This window comes from Lonchura striata, chromosome 6, assembly GCF_046129695.1.
Source record: "Lonchura striata isolate bLonStr1 chromosome 6, bLonStr1.mat, whole genome shotgun sequence".
Taxonomy (NCBI): Eukaryota; Metazoa; Chordata; class Aves; order Passeriformes; family Estrildidae; genus Lonchura; species Lonchura striata.
Window position 1 is genome coordinate 40,265,383 of NC_134608.1, and position 21,181 is coordinate 40,286,563.

Consider the following 21,181-nt stretch of genomic DNA (forward strand, 5'->3'; position numbering starts at 1 on the left):
GCAACTCCTCCTGCTTTAGCTTTTCCTTTTCAAGAAAAGCACAGCCCAGCCTCAGACTCAAGCATGACAGGAAAAATTTAATGACGGGCAGCTTGCTAAGATGAGCTCTTCAAAGGTTAAGCATTGACCCAAAGTGAATTCCCACCCACCAAAGCACTCTCACAGCCAGTCACACCTTGTGATGGGTCAGTGTCTGGACAGCACTTACACAACATCCAACTTGCATGCCGACAGCCCCCGGAGCTGCACTGTGACCTCTCACATAGCCATGGCTGAAAATATTATTTCATCAGACACCGCTTACACTTACCCTAAAAATCTCAGTGGGGATTAAGTTAACTTTAACATGGCAAAAAGGGGCTGCCTTTTCTGTTTTGCTCCTCTCTGTCTGCTGCCATGTCTTCGGTGTTCCTCTCCTCCTCTCTCAAACTCAGCTCCTCCTCTGTTAGCCTGCCCTATTAACCTTCTCCGTATCCCACCCACCCAAATTTGCACATCATTAAGCATCCATAGCCTTTTGTTCAGGTCCTTAAACAAAAGCATGGTTACTGCATTTCCTGGCAAGAGGTGTCTCATACCCGGCAATCACTTAGGGCAGCTCTAATAGACTCATTACTCCCAAATACAAAATCTGGGCACGCCAGACAGACGAATTCAAGGACACGTCTTTTCCCGAATTCCACAGAGCAAGATAAGCCTGCGAGCCTTGTGCTTACTTTATCTTAACTAAGAGGCTTCCCCCGTTTTCTCACTCAGTAAGAAACTAATTATCTGCCACTGAGGCATGGAATAGGTTAAAGTTTCCTCTGTCTTGTCTCAGTTCCCTTTGCAGATTAGGGGAAAACAATGAAGTCTCCGCACTTTGTGATATTGCTAATGCTTCCTGTGGGGATAGCAGCGCCGGCTGCAAAGAGGATTATGATTACAGTTTAAAAGGAGTGTGCACTGTACTGCCGCAAGAGGCACAGGCTTATCAGGAAAGAAACCGAGCTGCCCCCAAACGATGCACTCGGGACTCCCGCCTGCCTTCGGTTCTGGCTGATGGCTCTGCCTCCGATCACACACCGCCTTATCGGGAGTGCTAAAGCAGGAGCTGGTCTTGGAGGGGCTGGGGGCATAAATGACTAACGCTGTGCAAACAGCTTGCGAACATTCACCATCAGAACACACAGCAGTGTTTACAGATCGTCCCACCACATTCATCTGCAACAAAACACCGGACTGGCACAGTGCAGGGGCTGCGCATTCCTGGCCACAGCTGGAGAATTTGAAAGAAAAAGTGGTGGAGCAGCACTAGCCGTGGTGATGCTGGCTGGCCTTCCAGAGGCAAGGCTGCAAATGCTTTGAAAAGTACAGCATCACCAGTGAGATCTGTTCCAAGCAGATTTCGCTTTGAGGTGCACCTTCAGTGCTGGTAAAGGGCCTCTGTCAGTCTCAGTGCTGAGCAGAGTGGACTCATTGGTGGAATAATAAGAAATTGCCACCGTGGAATCATAAGGTACATTTCTGTCATTGCGCCCTCTAAAGTACCAGGGGCCAGACACAACTTCATTCACACTCATTCATCTCTACCAGCACAATTGCTTTTTTATAATTCCAAAGCTTTGGCCAAAACAGCAATTAAAAATTCCTTGACTTCAAATAGAGTTTAAACTACATGGCAGGATTCAACTACAGGTCAGCACTTTTTTCTCCCTTGCATAGTTCATCCAGCATGAAAACCTGTATCCTCTTGCTAGACACATACTGACACATCTGAAGAGGTTTTTGTTGTTCCTGTTGGCTTGGTTTTTTTGTTTGGTTTGATTGTTGTTTGTTTCTTTTCTTAAACACTCTGCCTGTGCTTGCTGTACTCTGAGTAATTTGTACAGCTGATATAAGCTGAAGTTATCAGATATTCCCCCTCACCCCTATTTCTATTCAGAGGGGTTTAATAGCTCCATATCTGCTTGCTGGAGGCTACAACAACAAGAAATAGCATTAAATACATGCTCTCCTGAATTTTTCCAGGCTTAAAAATCCCTGGGCTTCACCCAGAATGGCACTGTCTCATTACACACTGCTCTTCTAAGCAGTCTTCGCTACCTCCCACCACACACCAGTAAAACCACAGACCAAACCTTCCAACCAGTCATAATACTGAACAAAACAACTGTTTTAAGATGCTCACAAGGCACTTACATGAATTGTTGCATGCTTTAAATGAAGCTGACTGCTGCAGAGGGATAAGGTCTCTTACAGTCAGTGAAAGCTAGATGATTTTGCCAACCAAAATAAACCTTCTGCTGCTACAACTCATGCATCTCTAACCTTTGCTGCTGGATGCCAGACTTTCCTAGGTTCCCTCTCTATCCAGTGTTCCTGACCATTAATCTCTGTTGAAGAGTAAAGGGAATAGAGCTGAGAGACCAAAGACTTTCCTGCTATATGGCTGTTAAAACAGAACAGAAATTTTCCCATCAACATGACCTCAACCAGCTTGTGCTTTAAGGGGCTTGAGAGCCCCAGTAGAGACCTGAATTCCAGCTGGCCTAATGGCTCCCTTTAACTCTGAAAACAATGGGGCAGAGACACTCATTATTAAATTAAATAAAGTCAGTGTCTTTCAAATTTTAATCAGGTTATCATGTGGGCCCTGAGCCTTGGAAAGGACAGCCTTCAGTGCATTTATCAATTTCACATGCTGAGAGCCAGGTGACTTAAGGTATGCAAGGAAACTTCATACCTCAGAAAATATGTCCTTGATAGTAAGTGTTTTAAGATTACGAAAATATTAATAGGAATATTTGATAGCAGGTTCTACACAAGGCAACAGCGAGAGGAAAAGCAACCTAAGCAAGGAAGACTGCACAGAAGGAAAGAGAAACAGTCCAAAGAAATCTATCTAGGTGGAATTTGAGTAACTAGGCTTGAGAAAAAACAAATTGGTAAGACTGGATTCAGGTCCAGTTAAAGGCACGTCATCACCACCTCTGCAGAAAAGTCATTCTTGTTAGCAATGTGGGTACTGAATTGTATCAGCAACATTCCACAAGCTTTCCACTCAAATCTAGTCAATGTGTCTCTGCTCCTTCCATCCTCAGTGGCATCCATGATCATACTGTAGAGATCTTTGATACTCCCCATAAAGGGGATCCATCCACAGGATGGGCTGTTGATTTAAAGCAGACAGACTTTGCCAGCCTATCACTAGCAGAGCCAATCAAAACTGCTATCAAAGAGAAAGCTGAAAACAAAGAATCAGAAGTAGCTATACAGGCAAACTTTACACACCTCTGACCTGTTTGACAATGCAGGACTAAGCCTACATAAAGTCAACCTTGAGATTTAACTGAAAAACAAATTATTTAGATAACAAAATGTCCAACTTGCAGAAAAAACTAGGTACACAAAAAAATTGCAGCCACAATAAATAGGAGAAGCATCAACACCTCATGTTAAAACATGTTATTTTCCAACATGGGTCTTAATGTCAAATGTAGTGATTCATTTTAGGACTTGCACAGACTCAGCAATGCATTTCTCACCAGTCATCTCTACCACAGCAAAAAAACAAACAAGGCTGGACAGAACTGACCACATCACACGCAGGAGCTCCACACTTCTACGGCCTCCTGGCCTGAAGTGTGCTTACCTGAAAGACATTTAGCATTCTCATGAGCCTGCTTACCTGAAAGACATTTAGCACTTTCAACACTTTAAACTGAGAAGTGTTTGCCCTGCTTGGATTTATCTCACTCTGCCTATACAGAGACCTTGGTATATCAACTTTCAGAATGCAATTTATACATTTCTAAAATCAATCAGAATCCCTAAGCTTTTACAAAAGGAAATGAAAAATATTACTGTCAAACGTCCATCAGATCTAGAAGCCTAGGTGACTGTCATACATTAAAGAAATTAAAAGGCTGCATTTGAGATAGTATATCCTCTTCCCATCCCTATCTTGAAAGGCTACGATTAAAGTGCTCTAAGAATCAAAATTCAATTTCTTTCAGGTCTTGCAAACAACATTGGCCTTGAGCTGAATGCTGCCAGCCAGCCTGCAGCCTTTGAGGAGATTAGGCTTTTCCCAGCCAACTATGAGAATCTTAAATCCAGTATTAATCCTAATTCCCATTTAACCCCATCCTCATTGTGTACCGAAAGCAGGCTGTACATGAACTCGCACATTCGTGCTTCCATGTGCAATGATCTGTGTCACCAACAACAGATGCTAAGCTTCATGTATGTTTAAGAAACACATTCCAACCCTGGTTTACAGAAAATCACAGCAAAAGAAAGACTGGAGCTAGAAAGAGTTTGTCACACTGGGATGATTTCTGAGAGATTGCATGAATGGGAAATTTTCAGCACAAAAATTTATCAGTCAATAGCAGGAGATTTCAGTCCTGGCTTGGAAGAAAACAGGATGAACAAGCAGCTCACAAGGACACAGAAGCACCTGTGACCCTGACTCCATAATCATGGCGCAGTGGTGCTACCAGCATCACCCCACCAGTACCAAACCAAACATGACAACCACTGGGACTGCAGAAAGCACTGCCCATCATCACCATCATCAGAGTCACTGCCAGGGTAAGTTCTGGGGGACAAGAGACTCAGCATTTCCTCTGAGCAAGCCCTTGTTCCCCTCTCCTCTTGGAGGTTCTGCAGCTGGCACAGCCCACCTTGCCACCCTCACCCTATGAGCCCCAGGGGTCAGTCACACCAGGGAGAAGCCCACCAGAACAAAGGCATCACCTGCCTTTTGGTCTCCTGAGGCTGAGCTGACAGACTGGCTACAGAGGCTTTTGCTAAAGTTGTCTCTTCCTAGTTGTCCTGGGGTGACTTTATGATGCTTGCATCCCCATTCATCTGTTTAGCCCACAGATAAGTTTTGCACCCTTGAGACAGGTTCTGAGAGCAATGCAGGGAGAGAAGAAGTGCTGAGTTTGTTATCAGAAACTGCACTTGCTCCCTGCATCCTGGACTGTGATAGTCTGCAGGACACAGCTCTCCTTTGCTTTTAGTTAGTTTTTAGCCAGTGAGGCAGAGAAGTTTCCTGGACGGTGGTTTTCTTTTCTCCTGGACCTGTTCTGGCCTGCTCTGGACGAGCCCCCAGAGGAGCAGCAGCAGCTCCACCCGTGGCCCAGCGGGCCCAGCCTGGGAGCAGGCGGAGACTGGGAGAGCCGGGCTGCAGCCAGAGAAGGAAGAGACCTTCTGAGTTTATCATCTCTTCAGATTGGCAAGAGGTTTTATTGTTTAATATTGTTCTCTATTTTTTTTTTTTTTTTTTGGTGCTGCTGAAAGCTTTGCCTGTTAAATAAACAGTTTTTCCCTACTTTTCTCCAAGAAAATCTTTTCTCTAACTGGCTGGGGGAAGGGCTGCTTAAATCTGCTTTCTAGAGGAACCCCTTTGGAGGTTTCTTCCCAGATTTGCCCTAAACCAGGACACTAGTGTAAAGGCCAAGGAGCCAAAGCAGATATTCCTGTGTCCTTTCTAGCATCACTTTACAGCAATTCCCTTTCAAATCCCATTTTGGCAGTCAAATTAGACACATCTCCAGGCTGCCAAGCTTGCTGGATCATCCATGACAAGGTCAGATCATTCAGCGCCTCTTGGTATTCCTAGACAAGGAATACTGAGCTCAGAGACAAAGCAACTGAAAGTGAGGACAGAATGCTGCTTGATCTGCTATCAAATGGGACAATTTCAATTCATTTACAAAGAAGTTCTCACAGATATTTGGGAAAAAAAATATTTCCTGTGTTTAAAGCACAAGAATTTATTGCAGATGAATGGAATCTTTCAGGAAACACATTCCCAAGAGAACAAAAATGTATTTGGCACCACTGCCTGTTACAAGCAAAAGGAACTCCCTACAGGCAAGGGAGCCAACAACTGCTGGAAATGGCAAATTTTTTTATTAGTAAGTACAGTAATTGCTGAAAACCTCTCTTTCCATCAACTTCAAAATCAGCCACCTGAACTTCCCAAACTAAAAATGTGATGAGATTTAGGGAATACATTCTCTAAATGGAGGCACAGCTATAATTCCTTGTCCTTGCAACTGGCTATTACTTGTTGCTTGCTCAATGGGACTCTCCAGAGGAGATCCCAATAAAGTTGTGGTGCACTGCAGTAACAGCAAGCTGAGCATCACCTGAGCTGTGGTAACTCTCCATGTGCATGCACATCCTCTGAAGATGATGTGAGGTAATTTAATTTAGCAGTGATAGAGCTCAGTTAAATTACATTACCTTCCATTTGCCATGGGCTAAGACCACACACATGGACAACAACCACAGCTCATCCAACAAGTAATTTGACTGAGTGCCTGGCTTCTGGAATACTGCAAACTGGTTAACATAGACTTTTTGCCTAAAGTTCAAGCCAATATTTGAACTGAGAACTTTCCCAGAAGGTGTTCTACCTACCCATCATGCTGCTACATGTACATCTTCAGTCTTGGGAATCTGGAAACACAAAGACTCTTGGTGGAAATAATTATTGCTACACCGAAGATTGAAATCTTTCAAAGCACGACAACTCCAATGTTTTAAACCACCTCAGTTTCTCTGAGAGGAGAGAACAGATATGTCCAGTATGAGCAGATAGGGAAGATAGGGAACTTTGCCTGTTTACTGTACCTCCTACAACTCTTCTCCCCTCAGAAACATAGACTAGTATGTGCAGAGAATTCACAGCCAACTTCTGAAAGATGGCAACTTGCAAGATCAAGGCTGTAGTTGCTTTAACCAGCACTTCCACACCTCTTTGCTCATGCAGTCAAAAGAAAGTTTTAGAACTTTAGAATATGGTTTTAGAACTATGCAGGCATGTAAAAGAAAAAAAAAAAAGGCAGAAGCCAATCTCTCAAAGAGGGTGACCCATTCCCTTCCAATAAATACCCTTTACAGACCATGTCTGCATGTCCCACTGCCCCTTTGGCTAGTCAGCAACTTGCTTCACAGGCTCATCCAGAAGCCTGACTCTGCATGGCACATTTCTTGAGACACAGTAGAGGATTTTGTTTTGCATTTGTACTTAGCATTTAATCTGCAGAGATTACCTGCGTACTTAATCAGAGAAGTGACGCTGACATGTCATGTACTTACACTCCACTGTAAATCCTACTTTTCCACTGTCAACACCTTCACCTTCTATAGCATGGAAGGAGGGATTGTGGTGGAAGATTGTGGTGGGAGCTCGAGCTCCCTTCTCTTCACACGCACAAAAACCCAAATGGAAAATGCAAAGAAGTCACACAGTTTAAAATTCATGTCTGCAAACCAACTATAGACACACTAAGAGACACCTCTTTATTCATGTAATCTTAAATTTTCAAGACTAAGCAAAAAGCACTTTTTGTGAGAAATAAGAATTAGAAAAAGGTAGAGATTTTTTTCCCAGTGATCACAAAAATCTCAGGGGGAATACTTTCTCATAAAAAAATATTGTTTGCAATTTCTAAAGCCACCCACTGAGAAATGTAAGAATTGTAAAATGTAAAAGAGTCCACTGAAAACAGCCTTTTGACATACATGAGATTGGCAAGTGAATTGTTACTGTCTATGATGGGGGAAAATACAAGGGGATGGGCTGAATAGTTATTTCTTCTCACATGCACACTGACTAAAGGAATAAATTCCCTGAAAGCCAGACAGGAAACCACGGTCAACATGATGCTTAGTGCACTATGCACCAGCCATATATTCATGTTATGAATGAACAATCCATGTTGAAACAGCTTTCCCTAGAGCTGGCTTCCTGAATGTCCTATCCAGTCTACCTCAGGATACCCCAATCTATACAACACCTCAACAAACTCATGTCAAAAGAGAAAGGAAAAGCCTATTCCATAGTGTCTCACTGCTATCTGGTTTCTTTACCTTGCTCCATGCAGTGTCTCCTTAGTCCTAAGACCAAACAAATCCCTCCAGAAATCCTTTCCATACTGCCTGCCCTTGCTCCTGCCCTAGGTGATACATGTTGGCAACCAAACACTTCAGCTGCAAAATGGAAAAGACTGATGCTTTGAAGATTTGAAATAAACTGGCAGCTCTTATTTAACAGTAAATATGCCTTAAAAATAATAAATAAACAACATTACAGGTTCACAGAAACCTGAAAGCCATAAGCTTAATGGCCTAGATAGCCCTGCAGCTCAGTGATTTGGGCTCTCCTGAGGGCTAAAATTGCCTGGCTAGTCCTGATTAAAAAGATAAGTGCAGACAGATCCATTGCTCTAAAATATTTCCGAGACAGCTAAAGGAATGACTGAGTCTCATGAGTCTAATAATGCACAATTTCAGTCATTTATATCATTGGCCAGCCAAGTATTTACCTGGTTCCGAAGCAGAACATTAACAAGAATCTCTCTAGAGTTGAATGAGATATTCCTAACAGGTCAAAAACTTCAGCCAAAAACCTAAATAAATGGAACATCAGTTCCATTAACAGACTTAACCAGCCCAGCCACTTAGGGCAGCAGCAGCAGAGGAGCCACAGGACTGCAGAGCCACTGCAAACACAGTACCTGCTCAGTATCTTAAACAAGCCCTCCTGCCCAGCACACAGCAGCCACTGAGAAAGCATTCCCAACACGTGTGTCCACCTGGAGCCCACATCCTTCCTGGCTTAGGATGGTGAGGCAAGGCACCCAGGAGAATCAGAGTATCCTTAGTGAAACACAGGTATCCTGTGCTACAGTAGGACACTTGTGTCCCATCTGTGCAGGGAGGAAGGTCCATCCCATCCCAGAGCCCTCAGGAATGTTCATGGCTGGATGAGTTGCTGTGGCAGGGACAGACCACCCCCACAACAGGGGCATCCTTGGCACTGTGGGCATGTCCCACAAAGTGGGTGGAGGGTAGTAGGAGCACCGATGTGAGCTCTTCAGCCTTTCCTGTAGGATGCTGGTTGCAGGGAGCACTTGGCCTACACCACACCTGCAGATGGGCTCAACTGTTCATACAGAATTTGGTCTATCCAAATGATGGGTGCATCAGTCAATCACTGGGAGAAGTGGCTAACAGATGAAGAGCTACTTAAAACTTAACTTCTGACCAAACCATCCTTTTGCAGTTGAATGGCGTCATTCTCACTTCCCCTCCATCAGCTCCATATATTGAACATAACCCTTTCCCTATATTCAAAGGGTTAAAAAAGACAGCAGAACCATTAGCATTTTGATAGCTTTCCACATATGTATAGCAAAAAGTCTTTAAAATTCATTGCACTGAGATAATCCTTCAAGTCTAGCATTTCCTCCTCAGCTTGAGGCAACTAACTGGTTTTCCTCCCCTTAATACCTTAATAGAAAGCTCCAAGGAGTTGCCAGGCTAGAAGTCTCATAATGCTCAAGACAAGCAGAGTCCTGAAGTTCAAGACAAGCCATGTAAGGTGTCTGGGGCTTAATTAAGAAACAACTATAGGGGGCATCTTATTAGATACTGCAAACCCCTAGAGATCCTGGCTTCTGTACATCACAGCTCACAACACATGCACACGCTGTTTTCCTTCCAAAATGCTGAGCACACAGAGCTCCCACTAATTTCAGCTGCCACAGAAGGTGCTCAGCATCTCTGAAGAATGAACAAATTAAAAACCTTGACCCTGATTCCACTCAAGCTCAGGGACTCGAGCTCTCATCAAGATCAAGGCTGAATTTTTTAACACTATTACAATCTTGAGAACAAAGCTGTGATTTTGAACTGCACAACCGGCATTTATACTTTGCAGCTCCCCACCTGTGCCTGGGATGTTATTTTTTTTTATAGCATGTGCTGTTTTAATAACTCCAAAGCAAATTGCTTTCTCAAGGAAGAACCCGGGAGTGCCTCAGGGCAGGGAAAGAGGTGATCTCGCTTTGTGGCTTTGATTAGGTTTGTTGCAGTGAAAACAGCAGATGCTTCAGGACCTCATCACTCCTCAGATACCACTAAAGCATAGGACTCAAGGCGTCACTAACTTGTTAAGGGCTATTAGGCCTGATAATATGCTCTTCCCAAACACTATTTTTGGGGGAAAACAGTCTGAAAAAACCATTCTGTTCAAAGGAAAATGCTTGTTATGAACCTCTGCACACTTCTAAGGAAATTTAACAGGCAAGAAGTTGACATTCCAAAGAAAGAAAGGGTAGCAGTGAATGCACTGCAGTACTATGAGGAAAAGAAGGTTCAGATCTCAGGGCCACCACCTGTAGTCTCCCACACTCTAATCATAACCCAAACCATGAAATATTCACTATTTTGGCTGAGGTAAAAATTTCTCCACCCCAACCCCCTTCCTTCCAAAACTTTAGAAGGTCTTTATGTTTTATGAGAAAAAAACAATCAACCAAGCCTTGCCCCTAAACCTCTCCCTGGAAAAAAAAAAAAAGTCCAAGCACCTCAAAAATAGGGTCTCATTTACAGCAAAAAAGTTGTCCTATCCAAATTTAGGATAATTATTAACACAGCAAAAAGAAAAGGCATTAGAAACACATCACCGAGGGAATATGGGACATGTCCTCGGGACATTTGGCTCCAAGAGCACATCAAAGCAAGTAATTTATTTGGGATAATTCTAGCTGAGAAAAATCTTCTTATGACACAGGAAATACTCCCTCCCCATTTTTTAAACCTGAGCTATCTTTCCTAGGAGCAAAATTTAGATAGGCACTATTCGGTTATTTTCTAGTGTGCTACAACTTTCCCATAATACCCTCAGCAACTTATTTAGATTTCACTTACATCAGTAAAAATGGGACTTCTCTGCCTCAAAAAGGTGCTACAAAGATGCAATCCATTTGCAAATGTGAGAGGTTCAGATAATGTGGACCACACAGGCACTCAGTAAACAAGTGGAAGATAATTGCTGTGACATGAAACAGAGAGGTTGCATCTGCCAGAAAATTTCTGAGCAACTGCCTCATTCTGGTGGGCCAGTCCGGGATAGTTCAGATGCCTGCCCAATCTGTTCCTTCAGGCACAGTGCTCTGTTTCATTATCCACCAGCCAATCTCCGATTTCTATCTCGGGGTGTACACACAACAGCAAATGCTACCAGTACTGTGAATCCTCTTTCAAACAAATTTGCAGTTATTGGAAGGGTGAGAAAATCACCTTATCATCAGTTCCAGCAACTGCATCTGTTTCACCACCTCCTTGCTAGACAATAGTGTATCTGGACAAATCCCTGCTCCACTTAGGCAGAATTCATCAAAAACTTAGGGATAGTAGAACAGAAAGGGGAAAGGAAGAAACAAATCTTGTCTATGAAGAGTTACCTATGAAGATACAAGACAGTCAGATTCAAGCAGTCTTACATTTAATCATATTCCACTTTAAAAAATAGTGTTTTGTTACGCTCCATAAAGAATCAAGGATTACAGGTGAAGATTGTAGCTTCTTGTTAAAGCACAGTCTACAGATGTAATCTTGTAGGATGTTAAGGGAAACAGATCCACTACATGGCTTCTCTTGGGCTCCTTCAGCTTTCAGTGACAAGTCCTAGACAATGACATTGAAGTCCACAAGAATACAGCTCCAGCCACGAAAAGGATTTTGCAAGACAGTCCCAAAGAAAGGACTGGCTCCAGCGTGCAGCCCTGCTCTGTGCTATGGCAAACTTTTTACAATACTATCCTAGTGCAACCTGACTTCAACAGGACAAATGTAGAGTGTGGCCCAATAATACATCTAAGACCTCAGCTTGCTGAAACTATTTTCAGACTAACCTATTTTTTTTTTTTAATCCACATCCCTGATTCAGAAGAAAAGAGTGAAGTCTTACATCAGTAGTTTGCTTTTTCCAATAATTTAGGTATACTTAAAAAATGGGCAGAATTTAGACATGAAATGGATGCAAAGCAGTCAGGTCATTCTGTGATTAGAAGATGCAAACTGACTTTATAGGGCAAAAGGTTCAGTCCTTAAAAAGGCCTCATATAACTCCCAAATTACAGCTCTCATTGAGAGCACAGCTGAAGGCTCCAAAGAAAGGTAGCAGCTTACCTTTGTCTTCCTGGGGATCTATGGAGTCTTAGCAATCAGCCTCCTAGAGGTTCTTCTAAAGGTTCTTTTGATTACTGTAACCATAAGCAAGACTAGAAAACTGCTGTCATTTCAGTCCTAGAGGTCTTAGACTTGATTAATGTAAGAAAAATATTTTCTTAGGTGAAAACATATTAAGATATTATTGTTGATTTATATTTTAAGATAAGTATTTCCTGTTTATAACAAAAAACCCCCAACCAAACAAAACAGAAACAAAAACAAACCATAAAAGCAAGGTTTATAGTGTTTTAATTTGTTCTCTCAAATACTCTGTATCTGGGGTCTGCATCTCTACAGACAGACACAGTGGAGCTCATCTCACATCCAGGACTGCTTTGACATTATATGATTTCCAGAGCTGACTGTTGTGGATCCAAATGCTATACTGCATCCAAAAAAAGCTGTATGGGAATTCTAGTTCTGATTTCCACTAGGTCAGGCCTTCCACTGCTGTTTCTGTGTCCTATAAACACACCTTATGCCTTCTAACTTAACTTGAAGGAAAAGAATGGGTGAAGCCAAAAGGGGAAGCTCAGACTCATTGCCTACCACAAGATGAACACAAGTCTTCTTAAAACAGGTTAGTGGAAGCCATCTGAGGATTAATTTGGCTTCACTGAAACAGGAAACTCCCTTTATTTAAACCTCAAATACACAGCAAGGGCTTGGAATTTTTTGCCTTTAAGAGAAGTGTTTTGTCTTTGTCTATACAACGATGAAGCTTCAACCCTCAGCATTTTCTCCTCCCCTTTCCTGAAAACAGCAAGAACGAAATACAAAGTCAAGGCAGAGTGGCATTCCCATATAATCAGAACTGGAGTGTGCATCTCAATTTCGCAATCCCACCTTTTATAACAGAGGGATCCCGTGAAAGGTCCCCTTGGCAGCCAAGCAGCACAGAGCACATCACAGTTCAGCTGAGCTGCACTGGAATAACCAGAGTTGGGGTCTTTAGTGGTACAGAGCACAGCCACAGAGAGCAAATACCACCCCCCTCACTAAGCACATACCCATCTTAGCTGGGACCCCCTCTTGACTTTCTTCTTGTTATCTCCTTACTCTCCTAGGAGAATTAAGAAAAGATCAAGACAGGACTACTTTCTCTTCCTCTCTATGAAACACAAGGAAAGAAGAAATTGGAAGAAAGGAATCTATTACTGAAACAGTGTACTAGCCTTCCTTTGCTGAGCTCGCTGCAATCAAACCAGCACAAGAGTGTTTCATGCTATTCCAAGCAGATCCTCTCTTGCCCTAAGCATTATTTTTCCTACCCTGCCCAATAACAATGGCCCAGGCACAAATATAGCAGTGTTCATCTATATTTTCCTTGGCTGCTTAAGGTGATTTTCTAATAATATTCCTCAGAGGCAGCAGTGGTTTAGGAGTTATATATCCTCATACAGCCTTGACCCTGACAAAATACACCAACAGTGCTCCAGGGTCACTCTTTCTCCTCCTGTCACTGACAAGCTGATTGCTTTGCCAGGGTCTCCAGGGATTCTTTGCTCCACTCCATAAGAGCACATCTAGGGGAGACACCAGTGAGTAAAGACAGTTAAGACCATTGAAGAAGACACAAGAATACCTGGATAGGAACTCAGTTTCTGGAGGCAACCATATTTTTTTGAGACTTGAAATATATTTTTTTACTCCACATAAGGATGAAAATTTGGAATACACCTTGGAATCCTTCATATATAAATACATGTGCTCCAGAATAGCAGTTCTGTGGTTAGAACTGGTATTTCTGGCATGTAGGAAAGCTGCTTTCAGGACCCTGTTTTGGATTTGTGACAGCATAGGTGAAAACCCAAACCACTTGGCTCCTATCTGTTTTGACTAAGAAATTCTATCCTATATGCAAGAAATTCAGAACCGAGTGGAGACCAATCCTTTCCCACAAAGCAGTAATGGTTTCAATAAATCAGCATCTTCTGCAGACAAATTGTTTCCTTGAAGACTCCCAGCCAGTCCTAGCCTCAAGTAGCAACCAGTGAGGTTTCTGTTGAAGACATAAGCCTGGAAGCAACCCACCCAACAGAGTTTCTGCTTAGGAACATCTTGTCTCCCCTAAATAGAGCCACTGCAACACGGTGTAGAAGAAGCAAATAAAGCTTCATAAAATTTGCCCTGCCAACTCAGGATTCTGTCTTTTTCTCCTACTCCAGTAGCTTGCATTGTTAAGCAGAGGGAAGGAGGTATGGTGGGAAAACCTCATGCTCTCCTTTCATGTTTACTTTATTCATTCCTTAGTCTGGGACAGTAAAAATGTTGCTGATATCCAAAAGAGCATGTGCACATGTGTGAGTGGCAAAAGCTTTGGAGACTGGGCTGTACATGATGTGGTCAATTTTACTCACAGGGGCAGGCAGCATCTTTTTCTTCTGTAGCTCTAAGGAGTAGTAAACCTGTCTCTACAAGGAATTCAAAACAAACACAGTAATACCACAGATGTATGCCATAGTTTACTTTGCTGATTTAAGACACTTCCTATGAAATGGCTTGAAAGGATCTCCAAAGGTACAGTCTTCTTAAACTGTGTTCTCCAGAAATAATGTTTTTCTACTTCTAAACACAGCATTTTGTTATGTGCAGTACAGGATTACCCTATATAGGTCACTGACACTCCATGGAAACCTAGATGAATAGCTCTATTCCCACACTAAATTTTGTTGGCTTCTCTTCCTTTATTACTGAGACTATTTCAATTGGAGCAACATATTTGTGCCTTTGAGGTTCTCTGCTCCTGCTGCCACTTCCCCACCTGGAGCTATAATCCTACGCTTGTCACAAACCCAGCCACTGCTTCAGAACTTATTACAGCTACAATCTGCAGATTATAGCAACTTCTAATAGGGGATAAGCAGCAGGGAAAGGTGAGTTTAAGCTGCAAAGAACCTGCTGGTTCAAAGGGCCCTATTATTAATATTTATTATTTTTAAGCTTTCAATGAGTGCTGTAGAAGATAAAAGAATGAATTGAAAGCAAGAACCAAGGAACCAAGTTTATACAAGACAAGAAAATGTGAAAAGAATTTTTCACTTAAAGAATAAGTGTAGTGTCTGGGAAGGAGGGGAGCCAAAGAAAAAGTCGTAACAGCAATGGGGGAAAAAGCCACACCTTTTATCAGCACAATGCTCCTAGCATTAATAAGTATTAAGAGAATTAAAGAATTCTTCAGTGTCTAATCAGAACTGCTGTCCATAGGGGACCTTCTGAGTATTATTGCAAGGCATTGGCATATCTTTAAAGAATGGAGCTTTGATCATATAAAGCAAGTGTGTGGAAGAGAGGGGGGCTGGAAAAACAGCAAAAGGAAATGCAACTGGTGTTAGGGAAAAATCCAGCCCTGGACAGGTGCTTTAAAAAGCTCCAAATAAATCAATTTAGATTTTGTGTAATGGGTTAGAATGAGGCATAATTCTCACTCATGTCCCTCCACAGGCAAATTTCTCCTCTTTTCCACAAACCATTTGTGCCTGTTGCCAAAGGTCTCCTAGCTGATACTTCTCTTCCCCAACAAAGATGCAAGCTCATGGCTTACACCATTTTAAACCTTCACACTTTCAAACAACAACCCACAACGCTTCACAGTTCCAATGCACTTTAGCAAGATTAGCTAACAAGAACGTTCATCATGCCCACATGCTGAGAGTACCGTCTTCATTTTCACAGCTGGTGAAACAGATGCTCAGAAAAGCAACACAACTTTCCCACAGCTAAGGAGTGTCTACAGCAGGCTGATATTAGGAATGCTGGCATTCACCCACCTCAGTTCTGAGCAGCAAAATCCGTGATAGTGCTTGGGAGCGAGAGTCCAACTCCCCTCCCAAAGCCCTCTGCTCCCCAAGGCTAGTGCAGAGCTTCAAAGTACTTCCTAAAGAGCATCACATTACAGAAATACTGTAAGAAATCCACTACAAACTGAAACTTGGAACTATCTGCAGCAGCATTAACAAAGAAAATTAATGTTTTTAAACTAACTCTGACTCTTCTCCTGCCAAACCTTCCCCACTGCAGTATCAAAATATGAACACACAAAATGCAAAGCCTGAAATCTTCCTCTCCCTTCAGCGCAGTGAGAAGATAGAATAAGGCTTCCAAGACACTAGCTGGATTAAGTAGATTTTTTCTTTTGTTTTGTGTCTTCTCTGTTCTTTCTTTCTTAATCACATCAGAATGCTGTTCCTGACTGATGTTTCCCTTAACATTTAAAAAAAGAAAAACAGTTCTTTATTAACAAAGCATCGTTGTAAGCTGAAATCCTTATCAGTTCTGCAGGTTTTTTTCAATCCTATGAACCCAGAGTCATTTGTCACATCAGCAAGGTATTACATTGTCAATTCTCAGACTGTCAAAGCAAAGAGATTTTTTGGTGCTTCCAGCATTGTGCCTCAAGCACTTCCAGAATTATCTCTCAATTTTTCCTGCATCTTATTCTGAAAAACAGCTTGGTATAACTCTAGAAGAACCCTGTCATGTGCCATATTCCCATCGGAAGGAAAAGCTTTGTTGATCAACACAAAATAAGCACCTCATCCTAAGAAGCCTTGAGAATCCCCTCTGACATTAACAGACAAAAAGGGCAGTCAGCAGTTCAAAAATACATCATATCTAAAGTTCACCCTTCTCAATGACATTCTGAGACATTCAATCCTTTATTTGCCATTATTTCTCATATGTGTCCACATTGTACCCAACACATTATTATCACCATTAAGCTCCATCAATTTTTATCAGCCTGAGTAACATTAAAACACATTCCAGTTTCAAATGACTACAGAAATAAACACATCAACAACAGTGATAGTGACTCACATTCCAAAATCTACTGAATTTCCATTCAGTGGAAATCCCATTGGCTCATTTATGCTGGCAACAGATTTTGAGGACTTCATCTGAAAGATGCCCACAGGTCCCAAAGAAGACTTCCATGGGAAACAGGTTCTCAGCAGGCCTGGGAAAGCAGTCCAGTACAGGCACAAGATCCTTCTGTACAAGAAGATCTGGTTTATTTTCACTCCACAAGAAAATGAGATGTGCCATCAAATGAGCCAAGAACAAACTCTATCATTGCTTTCCCAGCATAGAGTGCTCCAGTTCAGTGCCCTGTGAGGTCCTGTGTCTCAGGAACAGGCAAACTGCCAGTCAGTTCATTTGGGCCATTTTTCCTGAAGAAGTGTAGACACCATAATTTAGTGCAATATTTATTACTCTAGAACTCTCTCCTCATAGACTGTCTTACACTGAGCTTTCTGTAAGGAGTAAATATAGTAACTGTTTCCATAATAATATTAAAAATACCCCAACAGATTAAATTCAACAGATGAAACAGGGCCATAAATACGTATGTCTAGCAACGTGACCAAAATCACCCTTCTTCAAGCTGGGCATTGGGCCATGAAAAGAAAGCTGCTAGCATTACAATTTCAGTGTTGAGCCTCAGGAGCAGCACAGAGCTGCAGAAACAGTCAGAAGAGTAATCATGCACAATATACATAACCCAAGCTACAGCCAGGGCCTCTAAGCTCCTGAGCCCTGCCAAGCTGTGCCACTGACTCACAGTCAACAAGTCACCATACAGTCCCATATCCCATTCCAGTCCTCTGTCTTGTGAGCTTTCCAGACATCTGGGATGGTATAAGATGTATTTAAAGCTGTTTACAGCTCAAGTGAGGAGTCTGAGAAAATATAAGAGCTGTTATTAACTCTGCTGCACTACACAACTTTTCACATTAGCAGTTTGGTTTAGATCCACTTCCTTGGAATCAACAACCACTCTAAGGTTTTTTCCTGTCAGTAACACCACAGCAACAGGAGTAAGGAGGGTACTGGTTATGTGGCTTCCAGAAGAGTAATCAGGGCAAACTCCAGATCACACTAGGCACCACAGATGACCCTTCTCTAACACAGCCATGCACCAACTAAATGAGGGCAAGAAAAACAGGAATAGAGATGAACTAAACACAGTCAATCAGAAGCTGTGCTACTAAGCAAACTCAGACCTAAACCCTAATTCACATAATAATGCAACATTTTGATAACCACGTAATATCAAGCACATAGATGAGATTCAGTTTCAGCATTACTTATTTCATGAAAAGCATCCTCCCTTTCTGCCTGAAGTGATAGACTGGTCTAACAAATATGAAGTCAATTTGAGTTCAAAAATTGATTCTTCTGCAGTGATTTTTAATTTATTTATCAAGAAACAGGAGACTTCCATTTTAGACCAGGTTTATTTAGTAAATACATAACAAAGGGAAGATCCTGATAGCAATAAATAAATAAATAAATAAAGCCTAAAACACAACAGCCCCCGGAGATTTATCACTCATTGGAGTCCTTGTTGGAAGGACTACACAGTCAGGAAGACTCCTGTGCAGAAAAAAGATCCTTACCAAAAACCCGTGACAGCCAGAACCCCTCTGAGGACAATGACAAGATACTGGTTATGGCTTTCTTTGAAATTAATTTGGTGGGATAAATTGACAACACATGACTACTCTCAATTGTCATGCAATATTTGCTGCATATCAGTGCACCCAAAAAGAAGCATTCAGATTAAGCATTTGGTCATCCAGAGCTTCCTGTATCAAGACACCTGCAGAAGCAATTCAAATCCAAAACACCCCACTCATACACAACTCACCAGGACGGTGAGACCCTCTGCCTCTAGCTCTCAGGAAGACCAATGAAGGGCAGCCCATTGGTAACAGAAGGTGGCAGAGGTGCAGAAGCAAATCCCATTGTAAGAGCAAAACATCTTTATCCTAGCTTGTTTCTTTAAATTTTATCTGTGCAAAAATAAATAAAAACATGCTGACAAACTGGTTTAGCAGATGGTGTGGTTAACAGAAAAAAGATCAACTGCCTTCCTATAGCCACTTCTTTTAGGCTCAGAAAATTTACACTACATTAGCCCATGACAGATCTTTATCAATGCAGAAATGATAAACAGCAAAGCAGCTGTTAAATGCACCAAGACAAGATAAGACCCGAGGACTGTTTGGTGGGCACTGAATTCACCCAAATCCCCTGAAACTCCCAGGAGATGGGTTAACTTATTCATGAGTTTGGAAGCTCAAGACTGAAAGAACAGTGAAAAGAAAATAAGAAATGTAGGTGTAGGGGAAGGAATGGACACAAGAGGAATGCTGAGCTGTGCAGTCATGAGCTAAGGTAGGACCAAATGCAACCTGGCTGCAATATCAGTTATCAGTGAGGCAGCAGTGACCATTGGAAATCTAAGCTCTGGCCATCTGGAATATATCCTCAAATGAAACACAATTAAAGTCCAATCATCTTCCCAGTGCTGAGAAGTGGATAGTATGAAGGGAAGGGACAACACAAAACGTTAAACTTTTAGAAGGAATAAGAAGCATGAGAAAGAATGGGGTTGTCTGTACTGATTTTTCTGTGCAACTGTTTTCTTCCTTCATTTGCCACTTCCAATTAGAATTAATTATTATTTCCAAGGGGAAAAAAAAAGAAGAAAAGGAAGAAATTGCTTAAAAGGGAATGAGCACTTTCAGATCTGAAACAGCTCATTTCTATGCATCTTGAGGGAGAAACACACAGGCTTTGCCCTCTCATGCAAATACACTGTTTGGTTTTGAGTCATTATTTTAAAATGACAACTAAAAACCACCCCTTCCAAAACAAGTTACTTTTCAACTCTCACTGTATCACTTGTGGTGTTTTTCCCCCCCCGCATAAACACCAAGAAAAGTGGGTCCATTTCATTGATGTCAGTTTAAATTAAACAAACAAACAAATAATACTGAAATTAGTCAAAAATTCTTGAGGAAGTAAAAGCAGGGATTGTCTCGCAGCAGTATTCCCAGAAAAGGACTGCTTCAGCAGCCTCACTGGGTAAGCCAGGAGTATAGATGTCAATCTGTTTTAATTATAACTCCCAAACAGACCTCAGACCTACTACCACCTCATGCAATTACTCATCTTCAAGACGTTAAAAACTATGCACTACCTCAGGAAACTCTCTAAATACAACCTGGACCACCATCTGCTTTTTTAAGGTACCTTAGGCCCCTTAGGCCTCAATTTTGTAGCATCTGAACTTTTCTTTTCAAGTCCTTCCTCTTTTCTAAGACCTACAGGCCCATAAATCCAGTAGCTTCTGTCCCCAGAGCAGTTGTGCCTGTTTTCCTGCAGCCTGTGAGAACAGACAGGACTCAAGATAATTAAATAAAAACACAGGAACTTCATTATTTATTTTAAAGGAAAATGTGTTTTCTAGGAAGAAAGTCCTTTAGTTGGGCAAATCTGTAAGCTGTTTATCAGCTTAAACTCATTATCTGTCCATATGGTCTTAGCACTGTGGTTAAAAAAAAAAAATGGGCATGCACTAGCTGATGAAATGTCATCTGCCCTTATGCCAGAAACTACTATTTTTTTCATTGACGTCAAATTAGGATCCTTGCCACGAGTGAAGGGCTACCATAAGCACAGTCATAATATTTTAATTATGAAATGATCTTACAGAAGGCAGTAAGGAAGGCAGGGGCAATGCAAGAAAACCCATTCACAAAAAATACAAAGTCACTTCATTCACATTTTGCTTCTGTTCTAATTCTTTTTGTTTGGGGAGGTGGGGTGGAAAGGGAGCAACTCAACTTTAAAAAAAAAAAATGGCAAGGCAATGAGATGCTAAAGCCAATAAACACACATCAAAGCATGAGATGGATCTGCTTCAACTGCCTACAGTATTCAACCTGGGATAGATTAAGGCAAGATAAAAGGTGCTATGAGGAAAAATACTGCCCCTACAGCAGCGCAGACCACCTCCCTCACTTACTCAGCCCTAACAGTGAGACCCCAGCCAGCTCTGCTGCACTGAAAGAGGCAAGGGCACAAGATAGGCCTAGCTTTGCAAAAACCCAAATATTTCCCCCATCGTCTGCTGCTGTGATTTGAAGCCCTTCCCACTCCCCCGCTGAGTCGCTGCAGAGAAGCAGGAGCTGGGTTTATTGATTCTGTGAGTCACAATTAGCCGTGGGACACACGACCAAAGGTTTAGCACAGGACATTAAACCTGACTGAGCTGTCAACTCGGTTATTCCAAGGAGAGAGAAACAAATTAAAGTCACAGTAACAGATGTTTCTCATGTTTTATGAACTGCAATATTATTACTAG

General features: G+C 41.9%; 1 protein-coding gene across 5 annotated transcripts in view; it reads right to left on the reverse strand.

Annotated features, from left to right (window-relative positions):
* TSPAN18 (tetraspanin 18) overlaps nucleotides 1–21,181 on the reverse strand; it is a 120,805-nt gene that overhangs the window by 97,185 nt on the left and 2,439 nt on the right. The gene's annotated exons all lie outside the window — the stretch shown is intronic.